Genomic DNA, 10,064 nt, shown 5'->3' on the forward strand with positions numbered 1-10,064 from the left:
AGCACACCAACATGGCACAAGTATACATATGTAACAAACCTGCACGTTATGCACATGTACCCTAGAACTTAAAGTGTAATTTTAAAAAAAATTCTCAATAAATTATCTATAAGAAGGAATATACCTGAACATAATATAAGCTATATAGGACAAGCCTATAGCTAACACCATATGGTTCAACAGTGAAATTTTGAAAGCTCTTTCTCTACAATCAGGAGAAAGACTTCTAGATAGAAATCACTTCTATCAACATAGTGTTGGAAGTCCTAGCCAGAGGAATTAGGCAAGAAAAAGAAATAAAAGGCATCCAAATTGGAAAGGAAGAAGTTAAATTGTCTCTATTTGCAAATAACATAATCGAATATGTTAAAAGCTCTTTAAATCTTTAACTGATTAAGACGCTTAAAGTCTTTAAGATTCCACCAAAGAACTGTTAGAACCAATAAACAAATTCTATAAAGTTGCAGGATACAAAATCAATATTAAAAAATCAGTTGTTTTCCTGTATGCTAATAATGAGCTATCCTAAAAAAAGAAATTAAGAATCCCATATATAGAAGCATCCAAAATAAAATACTTAGGAATACATTTAACCAATTTATTGTGTTAGAAAGATCTGTAAACACTATGAAACATTAATGAAAGAAACTGAAGAAGACACAAATAAATGGAAAGATGTCCTTTTTTCTGGATTGAAATAATTAATATTGCTGAAATACCCATGCAGCCTAAAGAAATCAACAGATTCAATGCAATCCCTATGAAAATTCCACCGTCATTTTTCATACAAATAGAAAAAACATTCCTAAAATTCTTATGGGACAACAAAAGGCCCAAACTCAACTTTCATGCTCCTCTATTGGGAGAGGTTACTCCCCAACCCCAAGTCAGGTGAGGGTAGCTCTATGATGAAACACTGAAAGAGATTGAGGTGTCTGTTTCCCAGCTAAAAAATTCGGAAGGCAGGAGGTGCCCTGGAGCTGTGTCCGTGGTGTGTTGGGAACAGAGGCTGCAAGGTAGCAGCAGTCTGGTAGACTGCATTTATCGTTTGGGAAAGAAAATGTGAGTTCCATGAGCCAATGGATGCTATGGCAGGCAACTGAGCATTACACTACTTTTTTTTTTTTTTTTAATACAGGGTCTTGCTCTGTCACCCAGGCTGGAGTTGAGTGACACAATCAAGGCTCACTGCCCCCTCAACTTCCCAGAACCTAGCAATCCTCCCACCTCAGTCTCTCAAGTAGCTTGTGACTACAGGTGCACACCACTGTGCCCAGCTAATTTTTATTTTTATTTTGTAAGAGACAAGGTCTCACTGTGTTTCTCTGGCTGGTCTTGCACTCTTGGTCTCAAGTGACCATTCCACCTCAGCCTCCCAAAAAGCTAGGATAACAGGTGTGAGCCACCATGCCCAGACTGCTATGTTGAAAGGACCCCACCAAAGGGGCTTCTCATCTGGGTGAGGAGTATGCCCCCACCAAATGTCCCCAAGAGAGCCCACACTTGGAGGTCTACGGGACAGAGTCATTTGATGCTGTGGCAAGAACTATCAACAGTACCCTTAGGTGAAGAAATCTTTCCTGTTGTCCTTCCTCCCTCCTCTTTGCCCCATCTCCACTTGATAGAACATTGTGTGAGGTCAAAGAGGAACATTAGTTAAAGCAGAGACCATACTTCATTGATCCCACTACAGATTCCAGAACTGTGTCTTAGGCACTGAAAAGGAAGGAGGACAGAAGCTGTGAATTGGAGATGAGGCTGAAGTTTGCCTTATATTGAACTGGACTTTTATAACTTATTATTATTATTACTTCAGTCTGAAGATATAATTTTATATTGTTTTATTTATTTTATTTTTTAATAATTTCAACTTTTATTTTAAATTCGGGGAGTGCATGTGCAGGTTTGTTATAGGGAGAGATGGTGTGATGCTGAGATTTGGGGTACGAATGTTCCCATCACCCAGGTAGTAAACATATAGGTAGTTTTCAACCCTTGACCCCATTTTTCCTCCTCACTTTTGGAGTTCCCACTGTCTATTGCTGCCATCTTTACATCCATTAGTACCCAATGTTTAGTTCCCATTTATAAGTGAGAATGTGCAGTATTTGGTTTTCTGTTCCTGCATTAGTTCGCTTAGGATAATGACCTCCAACTGCATACATGTTGCTGCAAAGAACATGATTTTATTCTTTTTTATGGTTGCATAGTATTCCATAGTATATATGTACCACATTTTCATATATATATGGAATATATATGGACTATATATATATAGTCCATATATATAAAGCATATATATATACTTTAAGTTCTTGGATACATGTGCAAAACGTGCAGGTTTGTTACATAGGTATACACATGCCATGGTAGTTTGCTGCACCCATCAACCCATCATCTACATTAGGTATTTCTCCTAATGCCATCCCTCCCCTAGCCTCCCACCTGGCCACAACAGCCCCTGGTGTATGATGTTCCCCTCCCTGTGTCCATGTGTTCTCATTGTTCAACTCCCACTTGTAAATGAGAACATGCAGTGTTTGGTTTTCTATTCCTGTATTTGTTTGTTGAGCATGATGGTTTCCAGCTTCATCCATGTCCCTGCAAAGGACACGAACTCATCCTTTCTTATGGCTGCATAGCATTCCATGGTATACATGTGCCACATTTTCTTTATTCAGTCTATCATTGATGGGCATTTGTGTTGTTTCCAAGTCTTTGCTATTGTGAATAGTACCACAATAAACATTCATGTGGATGTGTCTTTATAGTAGAATGATTTATAATACTTTGGGTATATACCCAGTAATGGGATTGCTGGATCAAATGGTATTTCTGGTTCTAGATCCCTGAGGAACTGACACATTGTCTTCCACAATGGTTGAACTAATTTACACTCCCACCAACAGGATAAAAGCTTTCCTATTTCTCCACATCCTTTCCAGCATCTGTTGTTTCCTGACTTTTTAATGATTGCCATTCTAACTGGTGTGAAATGTCATCTCATCATGGTTTTGATTTGCATATCTCTAATGACCAGTGATGATGAGTTTTTTTTCATATGTTCGTTGGCCACATAAATGTCTTCTTTTGAGAAGTGTCTGTTCATATCCTTGGCCCACTTTTTGTTGGGGTTGTTTTTTCATGTAAATTTGTTTAAGTCCCTTGTAGATTCTGGATATTAGCCCTTTGTCAGATGGCTAGATTGCAAAAATTTTCTCCCATTCTGTACGTTGCCTGTTCAGTCTGATGATAGTTTCTTCCACTGTGCAGAAGCTCTTTCGTTTAATTAGATCTTATTGGTCAATTTTGGCTTTTGTTGCCACTGCTTTTGGTGTTTTAGTTATGAAGTCTATGCCCATGCCTATGTCCTGAATGGTATTGCCTAGGTTTTCTTCTAGGGTTTTTATAGTTTTAGGTCTGACATTTAAGTCTTTAATCAATCTTGAGTTAATTTTTGTATAAGGTGTAATGAAGGGGTACAGTTTCAGTTTTCTGCCTATGACTAGCCAGTTTTCCCAACACCATTTATTAAGTAGGGAATCCTTTCCCCATTGCTTGTTATTGTCAGGTTAGTCAAAGATCAGATGGTTGTAGATGTGTGGCATTATTTCTGAGGCCTCTGATCTGTTCCATTGGTCTATATATCTGTTTTGATGCCAGTACCATGCTGTTTTGGTTACTGCAGCCTTGTAGCATGGTTTGAAGTCAGGTAGTGTGATGCCTCCAGCTTTGTCCTTTTTGCTTAGGATTGTCTTGGCTATACAGGCTCTTTTTCAGTTCCATATGAAATTTAAAGTAGTTTTTTCTAATTCTGTGAAGAAAATCAGTGGTAGCTTGATTGGGATAGCATTGAATCTATAAATTACTTTGGACAGTATGGCCATTTTTATGATATTGATTCTTCCTATCCATGAGTATGGAATGTTTTTCCATTTGTGTGTGTTCTCTCTTGTTTCCTTGAGCAGTAGTTCATAATTCTCCTTGAAGCGGCCCTTTACATCCCTTGTAAGTTGTATTCCTAGGTATTTTAATCTCTTTGTAGCAATTGTGAATGGGAGTTCACTCATGATTTGGCTCTCTGTTTGTGTGTTATTGGTGTATATGAATGCCTGTGATTTTTGTAAATTGATTTTGTATCCTGAGACTTTGCTGAAGTTGCTTATCAGCTTAAGGAGATTTTGGGCTGAGATGATGGGATTTTCTAAATATACAATCATGTCATCTGCAAACAGAGACAATTTAACTTCCTCTCTTCCTGTTTGAATACCCTTTATTTCTTTCTCTTGCCTGATTTCCCTGGCCAGAACTTCCAATACTCTGTTGAATAGGAGTGGTGAGAGAGGGCATTCTTGTCTTGTGCCAGTTTTCAAAGGGAATGCTTCCATCTTTTGCCCATACATATTGGCTGTGGATTTGTCATAAATAGCTCTTATTATTTTGAGATACATTCCATCAATACCTAGTTTATTGAGAGCTTTTAGCATGAAGGGGTGTCACATTTTATCGAAGAATTTTTCTGCATCTATTGGATGATTTGGGCCTGAAGATCTCTAGGGCAACAGAAATGCATGATTGCAAACTTCAGTGCTAGCCAAAGCTTTAAGACTCTCATAATTTTTTATCAACATGTATCATTGTCAAATATATATAAACAGTATTTAAAACTCATGAATAGATTATCTGAGTTTACATTAAATTCCCCTTCTAGTATAGAGTTATACCTCAGCTCTCCTAAAATTTTTCTTCAAGTTTACTTTTTATGTTCAATACATGATATTATTTCACCATTCACCCAAGTATATGCCATTTGCTCAAGGTGACATATTTGTCCCCTTTGGTGCCACACTCATGTCATCTAAAAGCATCACTGCTCCCCCAGAGAGATGCTTTCATTCACCAAGTAATTCTTTGCACGGTTATTAAAAACAAGTCTGGACATTGGGAATAAATAGCAGACAAGACAGTCTCTACCTTTATGAAACATTCATTATAGTGGGGATAGTTAGTCAGTATAAAGCTTGACAAATAAATTGGGACATTTATTAATAAAGGTTCTCCAGAGAACCCAATTGTGTGGGGCAGGGCAGTGGGAAAGTTAAAGATATTTATGATAAGGAATTGGTTCATGCAATTATGGAGGCTGACAAAGTCCAAAATCTGCAGAATTGACATCCCAGTTTGAGTCCAAAGGCCAGCAGGCTGTTGCAGAACCAATCAGAAGGCTACCAGGCAGAAGAATTATCTCTTGCCCTGGGAGGTCAGCTTTTTGTTGTATTCAGGCCTTCTACTGATTGAATAAGGCCCACTCACGTTATGGACTGCCATGTGCTTTACTCAGTCTACCAATGTAAGTGTTCATCTCGGCCAGGCACTGTGGCTCACACCTGTAATCCCAGCAGTGTGGGAGGCCAAGGCAGGTGGATCACTTGAGGCCAAGAGGTTGAGACCAGCCTGGCCATCATGGTGAAACTCTGTCTCTACTAAAAATACAAAAAAATTAGCTGGGCAAGGTGGCACACATCTGTAGTCACAGCTACTCAGGAGGCTGAAGCAGGAGAATTGCTTGAACCCAGGTGGCAGGGGTTGCAGTGAGCCGAGATCATGCCACTGCGCTCCAGCCTGGGTGACAGAGCAAGAGCCTGTCTTGAAAATAATAATAGGCTTTGCAGACGCTGCCGCTGAGGAAATTCTTGTACTACTAGCCATGGTCAACCCTACCGTGTTCTTCGACATTGCCATCGACGGCGAGCCCTTGGGCCGCGTCTCCTTCGAGCTGTTTGCAGACAAGGTTCCAAAGACAGAAGAAAATTTTCGTGCTCTGAGCACTGGAGAGAAAGGATTTGGTTATAAGGGTTCCTGCTTTCACAGAATTATTCCAGGGTTTATGCGTCAGGGTGGTGACTTCACACACCATAATGGCACTGGTGGCAAGTCCATCTATGGGGAGAAATTTGAAGATGAGAACTTCATCCTAAAGCATACAGGTCCTGGCATCTTGTCCATGGCAAATGCTGGACCCAACACAAATGGTTCCCAGTTTTTCATCTGCACTGCCAAGACTGAGTGGTTGGATGGCAAGCATGTGGTCTTTGGCAAAGTGAAAGAAGGCATGAATATTGTGGAGGCCATGGAGCGCTTTGGGTCCAGGAATGGCAAGACCAGCAAGAAGATCACCATTGCTGACTGTGGACAACTCGAATAAGTTTGACTTGTGTTTTATCTTAACCACCAGACCATTCCTTCTGTAGCTCAGGAGAGCACCCCTCCACCCCATTTGCTCGCAGTATCCTAGAATCTTTGTGCTCTCGCTGCAGTCCCCTTTGGGTTCCATGTTTTCCTTGTTCTCTCCCATGCCTAGCTGGATTGCAGAGTTAAGTTTATGATTATGAAATAAAAACCAAATAACAAAAAAAAAGAAAATAATAATAATAAAAACAAATAAATGTTAATTTCATCTAAAAACACCCTCACAGCAACACCCAAAATAGTGTTTGACCAAATATCTGGGCACCCCATGGCCCAGTCAAGTTAAAACACAAGATTAACCATAACAAGAGATCAAAAACAAGCAAGTTGAAAATAAAGAAGATGTTTTATGACTGTTAGGCTCAGAGGAAATAAACTCAGCAATTTTAATCTTATGGTGGTATGAGAGAAAATGGATGGGGAAGGGAAGTGACCAATTTTAGGCATGTATTTAAGTTACAGTAGTGTCCCAAACTTTAAATACTTCAGTATTTAAATGCCATCTTGTGGCTGATTACTTACATCAGGTCTTATTTATTTGGTGCCATGCACATAACATCTATTAAAATGTTTTTTTGGAGTCAATGGAGTTGCCTTCTTAAGGCCTCAGGGTTTTATGTCCTTATTTCACTCATATTAGTCGTAGCAATTCTGTGCCTGATGGATTCAGGATGCTAGCAGCCATGCCAGCCTCACTCAAGGTTCAGATGCCTTCTTTGATTGTAATGGATTTAATTCAAGCCCGCCATAAAATAAAATATTCATAGTCAGTGTACATAAGGATGCCATAAGAGAAATATTTACACATTTAAACTAACATACAGAATCACTTTACAACCCCTATGTTTAGTACAAAAATAACATCATTATATAGAATAAACAGGACTGAATCATTTTCCAAATTCTGGGCCTCCATAAATAGTAGTATGCATTCTTGGCTCAATGTTATAATCTTTGTTCGTAACTTTATGCCATCTAATAAAAGACGTATTATTAAAAGGCTTTGGGCATGACCCATAACTCATGATATATCTTGAATACATATCATCATTATTGAGTGTGGCAAATCTTTACATTCTTTTCACAGTCCCTCCCTTCCCCCTTTTTATACCTGCACTGTTCAGAAGGCCCGCTGACGTCATGAGACTTATTTTCTGGCTTTCTCTTTTTGTAAGAAAAAGTTTATTTGATAATAAAATCACACTAAAGAATATTTACGACATATGTAAAAGATACAGCTACAATAATATAAATAACGATTTATGTTAGTTTTCTAGTGCTGTGTAGCACATTACCACAAACTTAGCTGCTTAAAACAACATCCATTTATTAGCTCACAGTTTTGTAGATCAAAAGTTCAGCATGCTGGGGGGCAGGGATTCTTCTCAAGGTATCACAAGGTGGACATCAAGGTATCACAAGGTGGTCATCAAGGTGTCAGCTGGGCTGAATTCTCATCAGAGACTCTGGGGAAGAATCAGCTTTCAGATTCACTCTTGTTGACAGAATTCGGTTCTTTGCAGTTTAGGATTTAAGTCCTCATTTCCTTGATGTGTGGTCCCCTCCAACTTCAAGCCAGCAACCGCACATCAAGTCCATCTTATGCTTTACATCTCTGACTTCCTAATCTGCAACTAGCTGGAGAAAATGCTCTGCTTTTAAAGACTTCATGTAATTGGGTTTGGCCCACCCAGATAATCTCATTTTTTATTAACTCAAAGTCAACTGATTAGTAGCCTTAATTACATTTGCAAAATCCCTTCTGCAATATTCCGTGATATAATCACAGACATAACACCAGGGGGCAGAAATCACTGGGGCAATCTTAGAATTCTTCTTACCACACTTTGAATCCAACACCCAGGGAAAAAGATGGAAACATAATTAAAATTATAAAACCTTTAGAAGAAAGCATAGAAGAAAATGTATGTGGCCTTAGGTTAGACAAAGATTTCTTCAATAGGATATCAAAAAGCACAATCCATATTAGTATAGACTGATAAATTAGGCTTCATCAAAATTTAAAACTTCGGCTCTTCAAAATACACTATTGAGAGCATAAAGATGGGTGTTAACAGGTGACATGAAATAAGAAAAAAGAGTATAAAAAGGCTCCAGACTTGCAAATCATATCTGATAAAGGACTTGTACCTAAAATACATAAAGAACTGTCAAACTTCAAAAATAAAATATCTCAATGAAAAAAACTAATAAGATTTCAACAGACATTTCACCAAAGAAGATAAGCTGATGGCAAATAGCCACGTGAAAAGATGCTTACTATCATTGGTTATTAGGGAAATGCAAACTAAAACTACAATGGGATACCATCACTCACCTACTAAAATGGCTGAATTTAAAAGGTGAATGGGTAAAGAAACTTTGCTATGTTCACACAATGGAATACCACTCACCAATAAAAATGAATGGCCTACGACACATACAACAATAATTATTTTGTTAAATCTCAAGATAACTAGTCTGAGTGAAAGAAGCCAGACCAAACAAGTATATATTATTTCATTTATATAAAATTCCGGACAATGCAAAGTCAACTGATTAGTAGCCTTAATTACATTAGTAGCCTTAATCTATAGGAACAAGAAGCATGGCAGTGGTTGCCTGGGGTGATAGGGAGGATCAGAAGGGAGGGATTAGAATGGAGCAGGAAAAACCTTTTGGGGATTGTGGCTATGTTCATTATCTCGACAGTAATGATGGTTTCATGAGTGTATACATATGTTAAAACTGATGAAATTGTTCACTTTATATATGTGCACAATTATGCCTGAATAAATCCATTGAAAATACAATAAAAAACAATTTACTCTGAATTCTATGAATTAAAAAATAAATGGAGCAAATTATTCGCCACTTTCCTGAGCACATGCAAATAGATACACATCACAGAGGACATCTGTATTTGTTTTTCTAATGAATCTCAGGTGAACACAACTGAATAAATTAAAAGCTTTGGTTTATGGTACACTGTCTTCATTGGTTCATGCATAATTCTTTTTAATTTATGTTATTTGCTTGCATATATATTTATTATAATACTGTAAACAGTCATGAGTGCCTAGCCAATTGGAGAGCCATAACTCTGATCACCACATCACTTCATTTCCCAGCCTTCAAGCCCTGCTCCCAAATGACCAATCACCCTGAATTTTCTATTTAGCATTCCATCAATTTCTTAGAATATTTTTATCCAATGACTAAAATAAATAGTTTTGTATGTCCTATGAACTTAAAAAGTATTTCATTCTCATAACAATATCGTTCACGATAACCAAGAGGTGAAGGCAACACAAATGTCCATCAAGAGAAGAATGGATTTTTTAAATGTGGTACCTACATACAATATAATACTATTAAGCCTTTAAAAAGAATGGGGCCAGGCGCAGTGGCTCACACCTGTAATCCTAGCACTTTGGGAGGCTGATCACTTGAGCTCAGGAGTTCAAGATCAGCCTGGGCAACATGGCGAAACCCCATCTCTACTAAAAATAAAAATAATTAAAATAAAAGAAGGGTATTCTAACACATGTTACGGCATGAATAAACCTTGAGAACACTATGCTAAGTGAAATAAGCCACTCCAAAAAGACAAATACTATATGATTCTATTTATATAAGGTATCTAAACTCAAATTCAATGAAACAGAATAAAACAGTTACCAGGGACTACAGGGTAAAGGAAAAGTGGAGGCTGTTGTTTAACAGGTACAGAGTTTCAGACTGGCAACGTGAGGATGTTCTCAAGAGCTGTTTCACAACAATGGACTATATTTACTACTGAATTGGATACTTAA

The 10,064-nt window shown here is 38.0% G+C and overlaps 1 pseudogene across 1 annotated transcript; it reads left to right on the forward strand.

Moving 5' to 3' along the window:
• Positions 1 to 5,700: 5,700 nt before the first annotated feature.
• LOC105516883 lies at positions 5,701 to 6,412 on the forward strand (annotated as a pseudogene). Its single transcript, XR_001002569.1, has one exon. The product of XR_001002569.1 is annotated as a peptidyl-prolyl cis-trans isomerase A pseudogene (transcript).
• The last annotated feature ends 3,652 nt before the right edge of the window (positions 6,413 to 10,064 follow it).

This window comes from Colobus angolensis, unplaced genomic scaffold (genome assembly GCF_000951035.1).
Source record: "Colobus angolensis palliatus isolate OR3802 unplaced genomic scaffold, Cang.pa_1.0 Scaffold293, whole genome shotgun sequence".
Lineage (NCBI taxonomy): Eukaryota > Metazoa > Chordata > Mammalia > Primates > Cercopithecidae > Colobus > Colobus angolensis.